Consider the following 19,847-nt stretch of genomic DNA (forward strand, 5'->3'; position numbering starts at 1 on the left):
TTGCTGTTAATAAATCATACACTGAATTGTAATTGTCTCTTTATTCATCTACTTCCCCTTGTTAAAGCAGAGCTCCTGGAGTGCTGGGGTTTTTTCAACCCAGGTGGGTAGTAGGCAATAGGTACTCCATACTTAAATACATAGAAAGGACATCTTAAAGGTAAATGTAAAGCTTTGTGGAAAGTGTGCCTCCTAATTTGAGAGAAAAGTGTTGTTATGGTTCCATGCTTCAGAAGGTGTATTCTTAATATGAAGTTTGTCTGTAGCTCTTAAAGACTCTGTAGTGTTTTCTCTTGACCACCCCTCTTGTTCTCCAACATCTCGTTTCTCTAGCCACCACAGTCTCTTTAGGCTGAGCACTTGCTTTCTGCCTTTTCTTAGCCCTAGCTCTCTCCTTTGCCTCTGATGCTTCCCCTGCCAGATCTACTTTCTCAAGCACTACCCTTCAACGTCAAATTCCATACATTCTTTTTAAGAATCCTTTCCATAGCACCCAACAGAAGTTGATTATTCTCATCAGCAATTCATTCTCATATTATTTACAGTAGTCTACTTTAACTTGAAATTTGTTGTGTACTGTCTGTTCTTTTACATTATAAGCTCTCAGCAACCTTAGATATTCATTTTTAAAGCAACTGGTAATTTTTCATTGTCCCTGATATATCACGAACATGTCAATCTGTCACCACCTTTTGATGCTACAGTCTCAAAAATTATTTTGATTCTGTACAGAGATGATTCTGCTAACCTGCTCTCATTAAGCAATGCACATTTCTTCTAGTAGTAATAATGCATTTGTATTAATCAGCCACAAGGTTTTCTAGAAAGCAGCACCTCCCCCTTTTATTCCTGAAGGGCTGATCTTTTAAATGCTGTCAGATATATGAAACAACTAAACTATTATCATTAAAAGCAACTAGTGTAAGACCTTTTTCCTGTTTATTACAGTGTTTCACTTTAGTGGAAGTAAGGATCCATAAGCATGTACAATGGGATTCAAGTTTTCCAATTTCAGGTTTCTGAAATCCCATTGTATTCATCTACACAGGCTGCCATAACAAAATACCACAGACTGGGTGGATTAAATGACAGAAATTTATTTTCTTACATTTCTGGAGGCTAGAAATCCAAGATCAAGGTACTCTCAGGGTTGTTTCTGGTAAGAATTCTCTTCCTGGCTTGCAGAGGCAGCCTTCTTGCTGTCTCCTCACTTGGCCTTTCCAATGTGTACACCCAGAGAGACTTCCCTGGTGTCTCTTCCTCTTCTTATAAGGATACCAATCCTATTAGATTAGGGCTCCACCCTTATGACTTCATTTTATCCTCAGTTACCTCCCTAAAGACCTTATCTCCAAATACCATCACATTGGGGGTAAGAGCTTCAATATATGGATTTTGGAGGAACACAATTCAGTCCATAACACCTACTTTCTTTGAGAAAAAAAAATTACCTCAAAAGTAGTCTTTTCCTTATCCAACATGCCTGATGACTGTCATTTCTATCATTTAGCACTTTCAAAAATTGTAGTCATATGTTTCTAGATTACAACTAAACTCATGCATGTTTAGCAATTAGAATAGAATTGAGAATTAGACCTACACATATGGACAACTAATTTTTAACAAAGTTTCAGTGAGGGAAAGCAATCTTTTCAAAAACTGTGCTGAAACAACTGGCTATCCATATGAAAAAAAATTAACTTTGACTCATATCTCACACCAAATACAAAAACAGGTTGAAATGGATCATACACCTAAATGTAAAACTTAAAACTATAAAACTTCCAGAATAAAACACGGGACAAAAAACTTTATGACTTAGGGTTAGGCAAAGATTTCTTGGATAGCAGAGCAAAAGCAGAATCCCTATAAAAATACATTGATAAACTGGACTGAATCAACCTAAAACTTTTACTCTTCAAAATACAATGTTAAGAGAATAAAAAGCCACATATGGAGAGAAAAATTTTGCAAATAGAATATTTTATAAAAGACTTTTATTTAGAGTATATAAAGAACTCTTCAAAATCAATAAGTAAACAACGCAATTAAAAAAATAGACAAAATATCTGAATAGATTCTTCACCTAAAAAGATATGTGGATAGCAAATAAGCACATGAAAATATGTTCCACATCATCATCAGGGAAATGTAAATTAAAACCACAATATGATACCGTTACACACCTATTAGAATAGTTAAAAAGTCTGATCATACCAAGTGCTGGTGAGCATGAGAGCAACTGGAACTCGCCAGCATCATTTGTGGGAATATAAAATGGTATAATCATTTTAGAAAGAGTTTGATAGTTTCTTAAATTGTATATCCACCAGCCATATGATCTAGGCTTTCCCCTCCTAGGTCAATAAAGAAACGGAAGCACATGTCCACATATAGACTTGTTTAAGGGAAGCTGTATTTGTATTAGCCAAAATGTAGAAACAACTCAGATTTCCACTCAACAAAGGAATAAACTGTGATGTACACAGACACACAGACCACACACACACACACACAATGGACCACCACCCAGAAATGAAAAAGAATGATACACAGTATTATATGCATGAATTTCAAAATAATTATGCTGAGAGAATCCAGACCAAAGGACTACATACTGTATTATTCCATTTATGTAAAATTCTAGGAAGTGTAAACTAATGTATAGTGACAAAAAGTAGATCGTTGATTGCCTGGGGACATAGGGGAGGAAGGATGGAATGATGGGAGGGAGAAATTACAAAAGGTCATGAGGAAACTTTTGGGAGTGATTGATATGTTAATTATCTTGATTTTTGTCGTGGTACCACATTGTATACATATGTCAAAACATATCAAACTATACACTTTAATTATGTGCAGTTTATTGTGTGTCAATTATACCTCAATAAAGCTGTTAAATAAATACACTTACCATTGAACTAACAATTCTACTTCTAGAAAAATATGCTACAGTTATATTGGTACAAATTAATGATGCATAGATAAGGATATTCATTATTAAGTGCTTATAATAACAAAAGATTTGAGGCAACCTGTCCATCAACACATAACTGATTAAATTAATGGATCCATTAAGAAGAATAATCAGCTCTTTATTTACTGGAACGGAAGGCTCTTTATAACATATTGCTTAATGAGTAAATCAAGTGGCATTACACTATAGTATGCTATTATTTGTGTGTGTTTGGAGGAAGGATATGTAGATACACACATCACATTTACTTGATTGTACAGCATCTTTGTTCCCTGGAGGGGAAGTCAGTGGCTGAGGAACATAGGTAAAGTCTTTCTACTGTGTACTTTTTTGTATCTTTTAAATTTTGTAACATGTACTAGTATAAACTTTTAAAACTAGTAAAATTAAAAATATATTCTCATGGTTTTTGTTGCAATTTTGAATGGTGTATGTTCTCTCATTTCTGCCTATATTAGCTGGTAGTGCCAGGATAGATACAAGCTATGAATTTTTTTTTTTTTTGGCATATTTGTTATGTAGTCCTTATCCAAATGTTTTGTTCTTTTTGAGGGAGGAGAATTTTCTAGGTATACAATCATATTATCAGAAAGAATTATATCTATTTTTCAGTATTTATATCAATTATTTTATTATATTGTCTTATTACGTTTGCTAGAACTTTTGAAATAATAAGTAATAACAGTGATAGTATCCTTAGTTTGTTCCTGATTTTGATGGGAATGGCTTTAACATTTCACAATTTGAAATGACATTTGGTGTTTATGGTGAATAGTTTAATAAAATTCAGGTAGTTTTCTTGTTTTTCTAGCAGTTTTTTTATGGGTAGAAATGATTGATGAATTTTATCATTTGTCTTTTCAATTTCTATGGCTTTGATCTATTATTTTTCCCCTCGAAGCATTTTCCCCATATATGTTCTAATTTTATTGTAGCTGTTAGAAAGACATGGACTTTAGCATCAGGCCTACCTGTCAGCAGACCCCAACAGTGGGCCCAGTTGTCCGTGGACCCCACCAGCTGGCCTGCCCACAGACCCCACCAGCCATCCTGCCTGTGGACGCTGCCAATTGGCCTACCCAGAATCTCTGGCGAGGCTGACTGGTGCTAAAGCCAGTCTATAAAGTCTGCTAGAGGTGACTGCATCTTCAAATGTGCAGATGATAATGCATGGCTACTAGGATCATGAAAAATCAGGGAAACATGACACCATCAAAGGAACAAAATAAAACTCCAGTAACCAACCCTAAAGAAATGGAGATCTATGAACTGCCTGACAAAGAATTCAAAATAATCATCTTAAAGAAGCTCAGTGAGCAAAAAGAGAACAGAGATATAAAAGCAAGTGAAATCAGGAAAACAATACATGAACAAAATGAGAAATTAAACATCTTTTCATGATAAAAACTCTCAACAAATTGGGTATAGAAGGAATGTACTTTAAACATAATAAAGGCCATATATGACAAGCCCACAGCTAACATCATACTCAATGGTGAAAAGTTGAAAGCTTTTCCTTTAATATCAGGAATGAGGCAAGGATGTTCACTCTCACCACTCCTATTGAACTGGAAGTTCTAGCTAGAGAAATTTGGCAAGAAAAGGAAATAAAAGGCATCCAAATTGGAAAAGAAGAAATAAAATTATTTCTGTTTGTAGATGATATGATCTGATATGTAGAAAACTCTTAAAGACTCCAACACACACAAAAAACTGTTTGAACTAATACACACATTCAGTAAAGTTGCAAGATAAAAAAATCAATAAAAATAAATTGTGTTTTTATACACTTACAATGAACCATCCAAAAATGAAATTAAGAAAACAATCCCATTTACAATAGCATCAAAAAGAACCAAATACTTAATAATAAATGTAACCAAGAAGGTGAAAAACTTGTACACTGAAAACTATAAAACACTGATGAAAGAAATTAAAGCAGGCACAAATAAATGGAAGGACATCCCATGTTCATGGATTGGAAAAATTAATATTGTTAAAATGTTTATAGTACCCAAAAGTGATTTATAGATTCAATGCATTCCCTATCAAAATCCCAATGACATTTTAAACAGAAGAAAAAACTCCTAAAATGCATATGGACCCATAAAAGATCCTGAATAACCAAAACAATTTTGAACAAGGAGAATAAAACTGGAGACATCACACTCCTGATTTCAAAATATATTACAAAGCTACAGTAATCATAACATATGGTAATGGCATAAAAGCAAACCTATATACCAATGGAAGAGAATAAATAGTTCAGAAATAACCCACACAGATAAGGTCAACTGATTTTCTACAAGGATGCCAGGAATACTATTGGGGATAAGATAGTCTCTTCAATAAATGGTGTTGTAAAAACTGGTTATCTACATTCAAAAGAATAGAATCAGATCCTTATCTTACACCATACACAAAAACCAACTCAAAATGCATTAAATATTTAAATGTAAGATTTAAATTAATGTAATATAATGTAAGGTAATATAATAATGTAATAAAGGTAAAATATATAAGGAACCCAAACTCAAGAGCTCAAAAACAACCCAAGTAAAAAATGGGCAAAGGACCTGAATAGACATTTCTCCAAAGAAGACACATGAATAGCCAACAAGTATATGAAAAAGTGTTCAACATTAGTAATCATGCAGACAACACAAATCCAAACCATGGTGAGATATCACCTCACATCTCTTAGGATGCCTATAATCAAAAAACAAAAGATAGCAGGTATTGGTGGTGATGTGGAGAAAAGGGAACCCTTGTACACTGTTTGTGGGAATGTAAATTGATGTGGCCACTATGGCAAAAAGTGTGGAAGTTCTTTAAAAACTTAAAAATGGAATACCATATTATCCAGCAATCTCACTTCTGGGTATATATCCAAAGGAATTGAAATCAGGATCCTGAAGAGATATCTGCATTCCCAATGTTCATTTCAGCATTATTCACAATAGCCAAGACATAGAAGCAACCTAAATGTCCACTGAGGGAAGAGTGGATAGAGAAAAATGCAGTATACACAAACAGTGGAATATTATTCAGCCTTAAAAAAGAAGGAAATTCTGCCATTTGTGACGGTATGGATGAACCTGGAGTACATCATGCTAAGTGAAATAAGCCAAGCACAGAAGGACAAATACTACATGATACCACTTATATTAGAAATCTAAAGCAGTCAAACTCACAAAAGCAAAGAGTAGAATGGTGGTTGCCAGGTGCCAGAGGGAGAGGAAAATGGGGAGTTATTAGTCAAAAGGTACAAAGTTTCAGTTATATAAGATGAATAAGTCCTAGATATCTACTGTACAGCATAGTGTCCATAGTTAATGATACTTTATTTTATACTTAAAAATTTGTTAAGAGGATAGATCTTATATTAAGTGAATTTTTTTTTTTTTTTGGTGAGGAAGATTGGCCTTGAGCTAACATCTGTGCCAGTCTTCCTCTATTTTGTATGTGGGATGCTGCCATAGCGTGGCTTAATGAGTGGTGTGTAGGTCCATGCCTGAGATCTGAACCAGTGAACCCCAGCCTGCTGAAGTGGAGTGCATGATCTTAACCACTATGCCATGGAGCCAGCCACTATTAAGTATTTTTATCATCAAGAAAATAATAACAAAGAGTGTGGGAGGAAACTTTTGGAGGTTATGGACATGCTAGTGGCACAGATTGTGGTGATGGTTTCACAGTGTATACTTATCTCCAAAGTCATCAACTTGTATCTATTAATTATGTACAGCTTTCTGTATCATTCTTCAATAAAGTGGTTTTAAAAAAAGAGAAAGTTATGGGCTGATACTAACAAGGTGATTGTAATGCTATGCCTTTCTCTTACTTGAATGAGTAGGTGAAAGAGAAGTTATTATTGGGAACTGTCATTTTTTTAAGCACATCATTTACAGTGTTTAGTACTTGAACTATTATTAGTGATTCACCTCAGAACACATTGCAACATGACTGAGTATTTCAATCCCAGCTAAGAACCACCTGTATTAAGTTTTTCAGCTATTTTGGCTCTGCATTTTCAATCCTCTATCCCCTGGGTGGCAGTGTTGTTCTCCAGAAGTTTCACATTACAATTGAAACTTGGAATGTTAAAGAAAACAATCTAAATGAATGGCTTATGACAGCATTTTCTGAATTAGAAGGAAAATGGATGGATCTATCAGGTTTTATATTTCTTTAATGCCTAAGATTAACCCCTCAGATTTCAATTTTTTATTTAAAATGAATTACTAAACAGTAATAAACCCTCTAAGTGAACCACTAATGGATTTATTTAAGATTCAATGCTATATATATATAACATACTAAATAGTATAACTAGTTACTGTATAGGAGACAGGTAATTGGCAAGTCACTAGGCTAATATGTTTACTAAATCAATCCTCTAACAACTTATTTTTTGCCTAAGTTTCATTTGAATTTTTATGTAGTGTTTTGATTAGATTTGTTACTTTATACCTCTAGGCAATCTAAAGGGAAGTTTCCATTCTAGGAATTTTAGATCTTAAAAATTTGAAATAGCTAGTTAATGTTATATAGGCAAGTTTTACAAAATCTAAAGGGATGGGGCTGACACTTAGCAATTTAGCATTTGGCTAAGAGTTTTGGCTCTGGAATCAGACTATCTAATATCAAATTCTAATTCTCTCTCTTAATAGCTTTGTGCCCTTGGGCAAATTATGTAAGCTCTCTGTGACAGGGTTCTTTATTTATAAAAATGGGAATGATAGTCAACCTCATAGGATTGTTGTGATGATTCAGTGAAAACACAATGTAGAGTTCTTGATGAATATTTACCTCTCAATAATTTAAACTGCTGTTATTTTCCATTATCTCATTTGATCTTAACAGTAACTTTGTGAGATAGACATGGTATATATGAGGGATTCATGTCTTACAAATAACAAATATGCCTGAGGTCATAGAGGTAATAAGAGGGCAATGTAAGTCTCTTGAATAAAATCACTGGTGGCAGTTTTATAACAACTGTATGATATGGATGTATAAATTACATTAATAATTTATGACCACTATGCCATTCTTTCCCATCTACCTAATTATTTATTCATTGTTCAGTAATTACTGGACTATTGCACTTTATAAACTATAAATCCCTTCATATATATGATTTATTTCTTTCAATTATTTGCCAATTATCCCAAGATAGTCTCAAGATTATGCAACAAAGCTTATAATAATTTAAAGCTAAGTTCAGAAAACATTATTAAAGCCCAATTCAGATTTATTTTCAGTATAGTGATTGGCTTTGATTCACTTTAATTCACATTTTTGAGCATCTATTTTGCAAAGCATTGTGCTAGTTTCAGTAAGAGATTAAAAAAGTGATTTAAGACATTGTCTTTGTCCATGTTCATCATGGACTTAGAGAGTAGTAACTTTAATAATTCTAACATCAAGACCAGCCATATTAAGTGCCATAGAAAGAGTATTATAGGGAAGTGAGAGAGCGATTTGATTAGAAGTCTTCCTAGAGGAGGAGGGTTTTTGAGTTCTATTTTGAAAGAAGGGTGGCACTTCAATAGGCAGCTGCAGAATAGGAAAAAAATTCCCAGCAGAGGAAATTACGTAAATAAAAGTACGGTAGTAAAAAACACTCTATTTCATAAATAAAGTGTCTAAAGAATTTTTCATACGCTCAAAGTTTCCAGAAACATTGTTAGACATAGAAATTAAAAGCTTTTTAATTTTAAATATATTTCCCACACACACACCTCTTAAAAAGATAGTTCTCTTAAATTATTGAAATTTTTAAAAAGTGAAGCAAAATATTTTGAGGCAAAAACCAAACTTCATGGATCTTAATAGACTGGGAGAAGCAGGTTTCAAAATACCTGGGAATTTATGGATTTGTAAATGATGGAATAATATCTAAAGGAAATTTTGCAGCGGTTATATTTAAATGTAAAGATGGAGATTTGGGATAGAATGAAATGAATGGTGTAAAAGCCTGTTCAGAGAAACATTTTTAATTTGAACGTGACCATCAAGGAGCAAGAAATTTGTAGCAAATCTTTTGGGTCACTTGTCCATGGAGACCAAGAGAGAGATAAGGTGTATAGCCTGGGGAGTTCAATTTAGCAGGTCATTTAGCCTCTCCTTGAAGGAATTCAGTGCCTTTTCTCTGGTAAGGATTAGGGTTAGAGAGAGAAGCCTTGTTATTTTCCCAACTCATAGTCAAGGTGCTTGAAAGTGCTAGTTCTGCTTCTTCACTTTTCAGTTATTCCTCAATGCACTGCATTTTGGAATCTCCTGTTAAAACTCCACTGAATCTCTGCTTGTCAGGGTCACAGTGACCTCCTAGGTATTCAACTAGATTTTAGGGTGCTCTAGGTACAAGATGTCACCCCTTTCCTTTGCCAGGATTGACTGACCTGAATGTGTTGGCTGAGCCATTGACCCCTTTTCCTCTTTTGTCTCCCCATGTGTATCATGGTCTAAGCTAGAAGCCCCGCCAGATAGATTTACTATATGTAGTGGTCGCTTCATACCAGACTTTTTCCTACCTGATCCTATCCATGTGAATACTATTGATTCTATAAAAAATTATCCAGCCCCAATGTTAATAGTGCTGAGGTTGAGAACTGCTGATCTATGTCCACATCTGTAACAACCCACTTTACAGTGCAGTGAAATACCAAGGGCTGGGCTGTGGAAGAGGTCAGCTCTGGGCACAGGAAGTGAAGGAGGGGACAGGGATTTGTCTGTAGAGAATTTAAAATCGGTTATAATCTTGACTAAAAGTCAATCTGATTTTGTTATTATCATGCACTAGAAATTCTAAAAAAAAGTCAGTGATAAAATTCTCTTCCCCAAACAAATATTTTGTCAGTTTAAGTTATAGTTACCTCAGCTTTACTGTTTTAAAAATATGGATGTAAGCTTCAAAATTAGCAAATTTTTATTAACTTTAATAAACATCATATTCTATATAAAAAAGTTTGGAGAACTGTCAGGTATGCAGTCAGCCCCTGACACCTGTAGACTCACCTACACCTATTCAATAGTAAGTTCCTAATTGTTTGGAATCAACTGATCTCACTTTTTGACGCAGTTCATTTGCAATCTCTGTGACAGGACATATTCCTGCATTTAACAGTGATTCAAAATAAACAGTGGTAGCGGTATGCAATTTTCTAAGTTACCTTTTGTTTTCTAATATGAGGTTTTAGATGAGGTTAATCAGACAAAAGAATTTGTAAACAGCTGGAATCATCCTTGAACATTGTACAGTGAAACACCAAGCTTTAAAATCATTTCTTGAAGAGAGGCATACAGAAAATGTGGGAAAGGATATTAACCACACAACACCAACAACCAAAAAAAGTAAAAAAATAGATATTCACATAGAAAAAAAGAATCAAATTTCAAAGTATAACAGAAGAAACAACAGAAGATGCTAGTATTACATTGCCAAAAAACCCAAAAGAGCAATATTTTAATGCCTCAAGTGTTTTCACTAAATATGGACACTTGTTCTAAAGCAATGGATCAAATAATGTCCATGTTTGTTATCATTCAGCCCTTTTCTGTGATTTTTGCAGAAAAAAAATTCTATAGTTGTCACTAGTATTATAGAGGTCTATGATGAATTTTATGGTGAAAATATTGTAGTGGAAATATTTTTGACTGAAGAGCCATTTGAAACCACTAGCATACATCCTAGAGAAACAAAGATGTGGATAGTATAACAATTTTTGGAATTTATTGTGAATGGGATTATAATGAATCTATGCCAAATTTATTCTAATGTTTATTTTTTCACTAGTTGCATATATGTTGCTTCATGTGAAAGAAACATCAACTTAAAATTAATTAAAAGTGTTCTTCAACTATAAGTGAAGAGTAATTGACAAATCTGGCTATATATTATCTAGTAAACATGATTATGTGAAGAAGATCAATTTTTGATGAAGTTTGTGACAAATTTGCAGAAGTTCAAGCTTAAAAACAAAAACAATGATGTTATTGTTGAATGCTGTGACAGACCAATATGTAGGAATAAATTTTACCCTTTTTAATAGATAATATAGTTAAAAAGTATTAGTCCATTACTTTTTAAATATTTTTATATTCTAGAATTTAATTTTTTAGTTTTTAAAGTTTTTTACTACATGATTTTTTATACAAACTTCAATAAAATATAATAATATATCTGAAAATAACTCTTTTGTGTAAAGGATGATAGGATTAAAAATGGTTTGTTCTGGATGTACAGTAGGTTATGTCACTGGTAGCCTAATATCCCAGAGGTATTTATAGTTGGTATGTTTGCAACTGAACTCACTATTTACCTTTCAGGAACTCATGTTAAAAAAGCAAACAAACAAGAAATTCTAACCTCAGTGAAGGACATTATCATCCACATCGCCATCCTTCACTTCTTCCTTCATTCAACCCCCACTCCCACATAACTAGCCAATAATAAGATTATTTAGATTTTCCTTCTTTCATCTCTCTCCTGAATCTCCTCATTTCTGTCCCCCAGCTGCTGTTTTCAATTAGGCCCTTCTCATTTCTCTCCTGGATTGTGTAATATTTTCCCATGTTATCTTCCTGCCTTCGCACTTAGCACTGTCCACCTATTCTTCACGTTGCCAGGGATTTTTTCAGATAAGTCTAATCATGTCATTCCCTCCATAAAATCTTTCACTGGTTTTTCATTGCTTTCACGATAAAAACCAAACTTCTTATGGTATATCATACTCTTCATGATCTGGTCCCTGCTGACATCTCCAGGTGTACTTCCTGCTAAAACTTTTTAGTTATAAAACATACTAAAATTTTTGCATTTCCTTTGACATTTCCTATTGAATTCTAAATATGGTTTCTTGGTCTGAAATACTTCTTTAACACCCTGCTCCTCACACTTGCCTAGGGATCTATTTATCACCTTCCGTTTTCAGCCTTAGCCTGGATTATTTGCTCTGATGTCATTTTTTTCCCCCAGAAGTTGGGGTGATCTCACGTTTGAGTTAGTCAGACTCCTCAGTTCGTAGCACATTTTCATCATTGGTCAGTGCAAGGTTCCTTTCTTATTTTACTTAGGTATCTCCTCTACCCACTCCTATTTCCCACCCTCCACCTGGTAGGTAACAATTCTATTACGTTTAATATATATATTTTTTGAGAGGCAGCAGTTTTTCTAAAGTATTTATTACCCAATTCTGTTTAAAATTTTGCACTATTATGTTTTAAGGATTATTTTACCGTGTGACTGTAATCTTATGCTTCTAATTGCTGCATGGTGTACCGTTTCCATTTTACCTACCTACTCTCCTAATGATTGATGGCTAGCCCTGTCATCATAAATAATGTAACACTGAACATCTTCATACACGTTCTCTTATGGATCTTTGTGAGACCATTTTTTTTGTGGGATTATATATCAGTATATGCTGGTAAATGTTTATCAACCTGCTCTCTGTAAAAAAATGTGTATGTGTGTATGTGTATACATATGTAAATATATACTCATATATGTTTATGTATATATATGTTTATTACAAATTTTATTGGTATAGAAGATATGTGGCACACAATTTACAAATAATACTAAAATATACAATTTAGTCAAATTGTATTATTATAGAGCCTGTTGATTCTCACAGAATGCTTTCATTGATTTTTGCTGAACTCTTGTATCCCTGGCTGAACTATGGTTTCAACTGATGAATGAGTATAGTTCTGACATGAATATTGGTTGGTATTTTTCATTTACATTAGTAAGTAGATGAAAGTGAAAATCATGAAGACATATGTTGAAACTTCATTTGTTCTTAAATGACAAGAGAAACTTCTTTGCTGAATTGGAAAATGGTTTTTGAATACTGGAAGAACATTGTGCTATTCACAATGAATGATTATAGACATAGCAAACTTTTTTTTCTTTTTTGCTGAGGAGGATTCGTCCTGAGCTAACATCTGTGCCAATCTTCCTCTATTTTTTAGTATGTGGGCCGCCAGCACAGCATGGTAACAGAGCAGTTTAGGTCTGTGCCTAGGAAGTGAACCGCGGGCTGCAGAAGCAGAGCGTGACACAGCAAACTTTTAAATTTAATCTGCCATTATTAACATCTCCTCCTTCACTGTCATAAGTCTAGAATCAATCAATAAAACAATAAATCAATCCCTGATTTGTGGTATTTGCTGTTATCCATGGTGTAAATACTCCTACCATAACCTATTTCAAGCTACCAAAGAGATATCACTAAGCGGGCCAATCAGAAAAGATGTGCAGTAGCACACTATTTTATAGAATCCACCATACAGATCAAACAGTCATAACCTCAAGAACATAGGTCATAGTATGAGGTAGTAAAAAAATTAGGAAGGGATGAGTTTTGAGTATCAATTACTTTGTTTCTAATATAATTTATTTAATTATAAATTTACATAAGTTAACTTTTAATAATGGCTGTGTTTTATAACAGATTATCTTCTTGATTTTTTCCTCTTTTGGTGTATGTTTAGTCTTTGAGGGAATCTCATCTACCCCTAATGTTTCAACTTCTTAAATTATGCTCTGTGCAATACTTCACAGTGATAGGGTTGGCTAGAAAAATGGTTCTATAATCAAATACATTTAGAATTTTCTGTATGATTTTAATGTAAAGTAACATTCATATTGTAAAGTAAATCCTATGGTAGTTCTGAAGTAAAGAACCCTCTCAACCATATTTAAACTAGTCCATTCCAATCTCACTGGAGCACGGATCACATCATGCTGCATGTATTTAGCCTACTGAAACTGCATATACTAGTTTGGGAAATATTGGCATAAAAGTTGATAGCTCCCCAATACATATATCCATCCTTCCTTTTAACTGAACTCCAAAACTAAATTTCCAACTGTCTCTTGTACACCCAGAGGCACTTCAAGATTATTTTTTCCAATATTAGGACCATTGCTACATCAATGACCTCAAGCCAAAGACCACTGAAGCACACTTCTAGTTAAACAAATTGGGTTTATTACTGGTTACAGTGAGGGAGAATGCACAACATAGTGAAATGTAGGGTGTCTCACTAAAAGGATGTTAGAGAAAACTTATAGGATTTGGGTTTAGTTTCAGTAATTTTGCAAAGGCTCTATGAAGCAGGGGCTATCTCTAGGTTGGGTGCTATCAGAAAGCAGAGGGCAAATCTCTGATTGGGTATCTCAATAAATTGTTTGTATAGGAGGGCCAACTATTGTGAAGATAAAGCTATAACTGGTAAGGAAGTAGCAGTCACTCATTTTGGCTGAGGGAGGGGAATGTTTGATATTTTGTGGGTTTCATAATAATCATCTTTTTGTCTTATTTAGTCATGGTCTCAGAGTTACCTTGTTTGAGGTTGATGTTTGGTGAAATTACGTTCAAGAGCAGAACAACATGGCTTAGCTGTGAGTATCAAACTGACTTGTAATAACACTGAGGCCAACTTGTGTGTATCAGACCAGGTCTCCAATATCAGGAGCCGCTTTCTTCTTCCTTTGATCTTTTTATAATACTTGCTCTTTGTTCTGTCTTATATGCTAGCATAACTTGAGCCATCCAAACAAGAACCATTTGGTTAACTTCAATTGCTCATCTCTCTTATCCCTGACATTTTAGTGTTAGTTAACAATTTCCATCATAAGTATCCAGGAAATGTCTTTCAGATTCATTCCTGCTCCTCTTGTCTCACGCTACCAGATTCAGGCCCTCATTATCTCTTACCTGAACCATTGCAATTGCCAGCAAACTGATCTTCCTGATTCTAGTTTTACAACCAACCATGTTATCCTGTCACCATTATCACATCTTTCTTCCAAAAACATGAATAGGATCAGATCATTCCTCCATTTTAAATCTTTAATGGCTCACTTTATATATACATTTCATTATGAAAAGTATAAGCACCTACCCTGCCTTTTAAGGTCCTTGGCAATTTGCTGCATTTTAACTTTACCATCTCGCTTCATACCAGTCCTAACAGTCACCATATATGGTCTATGCCCAAAAACGGATTCAATAAATATTTGTTGAAAATATTTATTATGTGCTTCCACTGGACCATGTTATTTTCCTCAAATGAGTTTTAAAATTATATGGCCATTAGTCTGCTTATTTACTATCTGTCTCCTTACTAAACTCAAAGCTCAGTGTCACCAGGTACCATGTCTTGTTTTGCTCACTATTTTATTTTCCAGCATCTAGCAGAATATCCAGGCTATTAAGTAGTCTATGTGAATTTTGTGCCCTGGAGTTATGTAACAGGTGTGGGTGGGATTGAGTACCTGGTGAAATTCAGAATATTTTGAATAGGAAATAGCAAAGTCAGACTTAATATCCAAGACTATTATTAATAGTATATGAATAAAAAGCTGCATCAGTGTGACCATAAAGGCAGAAAGAGCAATGGATTAAATGAATCCTCATAAAAATGCAAAATTTAGCTAATATAAAATGATTCTAGGTTAAACTGCCTTTTTGACTCAGTGTTACATAGATCTGAAAATAAGAATTCTACATTGATGTGCTGAGACCTTTCCAAGATTGAGGAAGCTAAAATTTGACAAATAGCTAGATGCTGAGAAGAGAATATTTAACTAGATGTAAGACCCATGGAATAGGAATCAAAATGCTTCTGTATCTTGTACTGATATTAAAACTTACTAGCTCTGTGGCCCTGGGTAAGTCACTGCATCTTTCTGAACCTCAGGATCATCACCTGTGAAACCAGGGTAGTGGATGGATGGTCTACGTAGACTATCTTAATTCCATAAGGTAAAAGGTATAGCAGGTCCCCCCACCCCCACCCCAAATGCCTTAGAAGTGTATTTCAGATTTCTTGCATGAAGAAGTGGCAGGTATCCACTTAGCATCGTTATGTTCTCTTTAATCTAAAAGAAGTATTTTTCAAGGATAATTTAAGGTGTTCTCTACTTTCCATTTCTGCTTCTCCTGTTTAAAATATAAAAGATCTTGTCCGATGAAACATCAAAGTAGGTACTTCAGGGGTTCAGCATGCATTTAGTTAGCTCCTGGGCCACCAACCTCTTTTTACTCATTATTGCCTTCCTCCATACCTTATCTCTAGTTGGTCTCACTTTTTTTATCCTTTGAAAAATTGATTGCTGAACTTTTTTGTTTCGGACTCCTTTAGTGTACAATATCCTACATTGATAATTCTATAATAACTGTGACAGAGATTGAGAGTTTCTTCCATTACCTGTTTTCCTCATCTGATATTGTAAAAGAACCATTGATTTTTTAAGCTGAGACAGCTAAAAATATTTCTTACCCAGAATATAGACTCCATTTTAGCCTTCTTTATAGATAGGTTGGCCGCCTTACCAATTTCTGACCAAAGAGATATAAATGAAAGTGATCAGTACAACTTATGTTGAAGTGAATGTGCCTCCTGCTCTTCCTCCTTACTACTTGCTGGAATGTTGACGCAATGGCAGGAGCTCCAGCAATATTTAAAAACATGCAGATGGAGGCCACATAAATTAATGGTGAAGTAAAAATTTGGAAGGAGTTTGGGTCCTTGATTACTTCATTGAATTGTTGTACCAAGTCTGGGCTTTTCCTTGAGTGAAAAGAAATAAAAAACAAAACTTGTGTGTTTGAGCTGTAATATATGTAAATATGGGTTTTCTGTAACATTAGGTGAACCTAATTTTCTCTAATATAGTGATAATGGTAGCCATATTAAAAAAAATTTTCACTTGATTTACCTACCAATTTTTCACTTTACTTCCCATACAATTATCTATCTATCCTAAAGAATTCAATGCAGTGTGGTGGGATAATATTATAGAACTTGAAACTTGCATGCCATAAAAATAAGAATATCTGCCTCCTTTCCTTATCCTCCCTAATTCACCTGAATCCTGATAGCTTTTTCCCTTCCCCAGCCAAAATGACAAGAATCACTCAGAGCAGAGCATAGATAAAGGCTACAGAAAGTGTTAAGAAAATAAAGAAAAAAAAAGAAGAAGAAGAAGGAGAAAAATAGTCACTGGCCAAAGCAGAATTCAGAAGTCTTAGAATACACACATGCAATGTTAAATTTCTTGCTTGGATAAACTGAATAGACTGTGTGGGCAGAGGAGAAGGAGTTGAAAGAACCCGGAGGCAAAAGAGAATGTGCTGGAGAAACTAAGATTCTCTGCCAAAGTTTCAGAAAACGGTGAGTTTCTCGATTACCAAAAACCAGTTTTTGCCTGTATAGTGTTAGGTTTCGATTAAAACTTGACTGTGCCAGTCTCATATCTCCATCCAATACATTCTCTTAAAGGCAGTCCTCTCTCTGATGGCCCAGGACAGTTGTAAGCCTCTACAAATGGGTAGTGAAAGACTTGGACACTGAGATTTGATTTTTTCAAAAAATTTTTCTTTCTTTCTTTCTTTCTTTTTTTTTTTTTTTTGCTGAGGAAGATTGGCCATCCATGCCCATCATCCTCTTCTTTATATGGAATGCTGCCACAGCATGGCTTGACAAACGGTGCGTAGGTGCGCTCCCAGGATCCAAACCTGAGAACCCTGGGCTGCCATAGTGGAGTGTGCACACCTAACCACTGCACCACTGGGCCGGCCCCTGAGATTTGATTTTTGTGTAAGAGGAAACCTTGCGTCTTTCTAAGATAGGACAAAAGAAAACAATGTGAAGTTGCACGTGGAGTGGAACTGTTTTAAAGTTTACAAATATACAAACAATGTGTTGTAGGATAAAATTAGAAAATAAATGAGGCAAAGGGAAAAGAAAGGCAGGAAAATAAGATGGAACCAGAACAAAGGTGAATATACAAAATGGATGCCACAAGGTCCTATACTTTTTTAGGGATGAGCTATGAGTTAAACTTCAAGATGATAGTGCTCATATATAGGGAGAAATACAGCAATTTTGATGTTAAAAGTGTCCATAACATAAAATATACCTTGTTGTTTAGAAGTATAATTAATGCTGATACTAGGATAACAGAAATACCTCAACTTGGTCCTCCTCCCTGAAACTATCATGTCATGGAAGACATTCTCAATGTCTTTATAGTAAACACAGTCATTTTCTTGTTGTTTACTATGTATCTGTCCTTAAAAGAGTGCTTATATTTTTGTGTTCTACAGCTGGAGGGCATCCTAGGTTTTGATTCACCAAAGTGTTGTTTCAAAATATTCAAGATGATGTTAAAAAAAGGGGAGGGAGGGAGTTCATCTCCCAGCCTTGAGAGACTAACATGGTTTGGGCTTACTTTATGCTATAAACAACTAGAAAACTGGATAAAATGTATGCACTTTCATATATAATTTTCATACCTTGGACAACAGGCATCACAGGGCTATAATCCCTGGAAAAAAGCAAACAAATGAATGTAGGCCTATTTAAGGTGTTTTTCTATGCTCTCAGTGTCAGCATTAATTATATTTCTTCTAAAGAACAAGATATATTTTATGTTATGAATATTTTGAGTTTTAAAATTATTTTATTATTGTATCATTTTAAGCACTAAAATCACCCCTAAATACCATGGTGTCATTTGTCTCCTAGCCCCTATGTTTCCTGTGATTTGGTACTTTGATCTAGAAGCCAAGTAGAATTCTAATTTTTTAAAAAACAAAAATACTTCCTTGGTGGTATTGTATACCTCCATGAGAATTTTTGACTCATCCTGTGACATTAGTACCTATTATGATCATTGTCTAGCTCCATTAATTTCTTAGTGGTTCCAAAATGGTGATATTTTAATTCCATCACTTGTTCATTTAGGAGTTGTCCTACTTATATAAAGAGAAACTTTTCCTTTTAAACTGTTTGGTTATCTTAGGTTACAGAGGTACCTGTATCTTTCATATTAAGAGACAGGATAGCCTTTATTAGTTTTAAAAATGAATTGGTTTCCTAGAATGCTCGAAAAATTGACTAAGGGTTTTTTTTTTTATGCTTGTTTTAGAAAATAAGTACCAACTTTGGAAAAAGAATCTACCTTATTGGAGTCTTAATCCTACTCAATCGACCAGTTGGTCAGGGAATAAGTAAAGCTAAATCGTATTATTTCCTGTAGCTATTATAAGTTACATATAGGCTATTCAACTACTTTCTTCCTCTGTTTTCCTAGATTCATTTCAGATAAATTGAAATGTTACCACTCCTTAATAGTTTTCTTTTTTTCTAGGAGAAAAATAAACTGACAGGAACAAGAATCCAAAGGAAAAAATAGGGGAGGCAGAGGGGTATGGAATTTCTTGAGGTGGGATTCACAAACCAATCAGGTTGTGGGGGGAGGCTGTAGTTAGGCTGCAGTTTGATCAGGCATGTTGATTTCCCGGAGTGAACCAGCATAGAAAGACCCAGAGAGGGAGAACCAATTGTGTTTTAGGACACAGCAAAGGTGAAAAACAGGAAAACCAAGTTCTGTTACTAAGTTCCAGAAGTGATTGCTGGCCGAAACTAGAGGTAAAGGAAAGAATATTAGAGGCTACGTAGGTCTTAGGATGAAGAGAAGATCAAGGTCAATGGTAAAGTCAAAATGTCTAAGATCATTGCTTTAAAAAAGTTGGAGAATCCAGGGGTCATTTTCGTTGAGCCATTTACACAAGACTTGAACAGAGAGATGTAGAAGGAAGAAATTCTTAAAATGCTGAAGTGCTCAGTCCTGGATTTATTCTGGGGTGACCTAATTTGTTTCAGATTTTTGGAAGGTGGTTGATTATGTATGTTTGATTATATGCTGATTTAAATGCTGTATATACCTTTATCTCTTTATCAGAATAGAACTCAGTTTTAAATGGAGTTGCTCCAATTTTTGCTATTTGGATAAAAAACTGTTAATTCGAATAGTGCTTCAATTAAGCACACATGAATAATA

General features: G+C 34.5%; 1 long non-coding RNA gene across 4 annotated transcripts in view; it reads left to right on the forward strand.

The window, feature by feature from the left end:
• Window positions 1-19,847, forward strand: part of LOC147917290 (uncharacterized) — a 61,724-nt gene that overhangs the window by 1,243 nt on the left and 40,634 nt on the right. For 3 of the 4 annotated variants that reach the window (XR_015551973.1, XR_015551974.1, XR_015551976.1), the window contains exons 3-4: window positions 14,319-14,396; window positions 16,899-17,173. The exons of the other annotated variant lie outside the window; for it this stretch is intronic. This is a non-coding gene — a long non-coding RNA (uncharacterized LOC147917290). The remainder of the gene's footprint in view (window positions 1-14,318; window positions 14,397-16,898; window positions 17,174-19,847) is intronic. 4 annotated transcript variants of the gene reach the window in all.

Source organism: Ceratotherium simum, chromosome 4 (assembly GCF_057802395.1).
Source record: "Ceratotherium simum simum isolate JZ-2026a chromosome 4, ASM5780239v1, whole genome shotgun sequence".
NCBI lineage: Eukaryota > Metazoa > Chordata > Mammalia > Perissodactyla > Rhinocerotidae > Ceratotherium > Ceratotherium simum.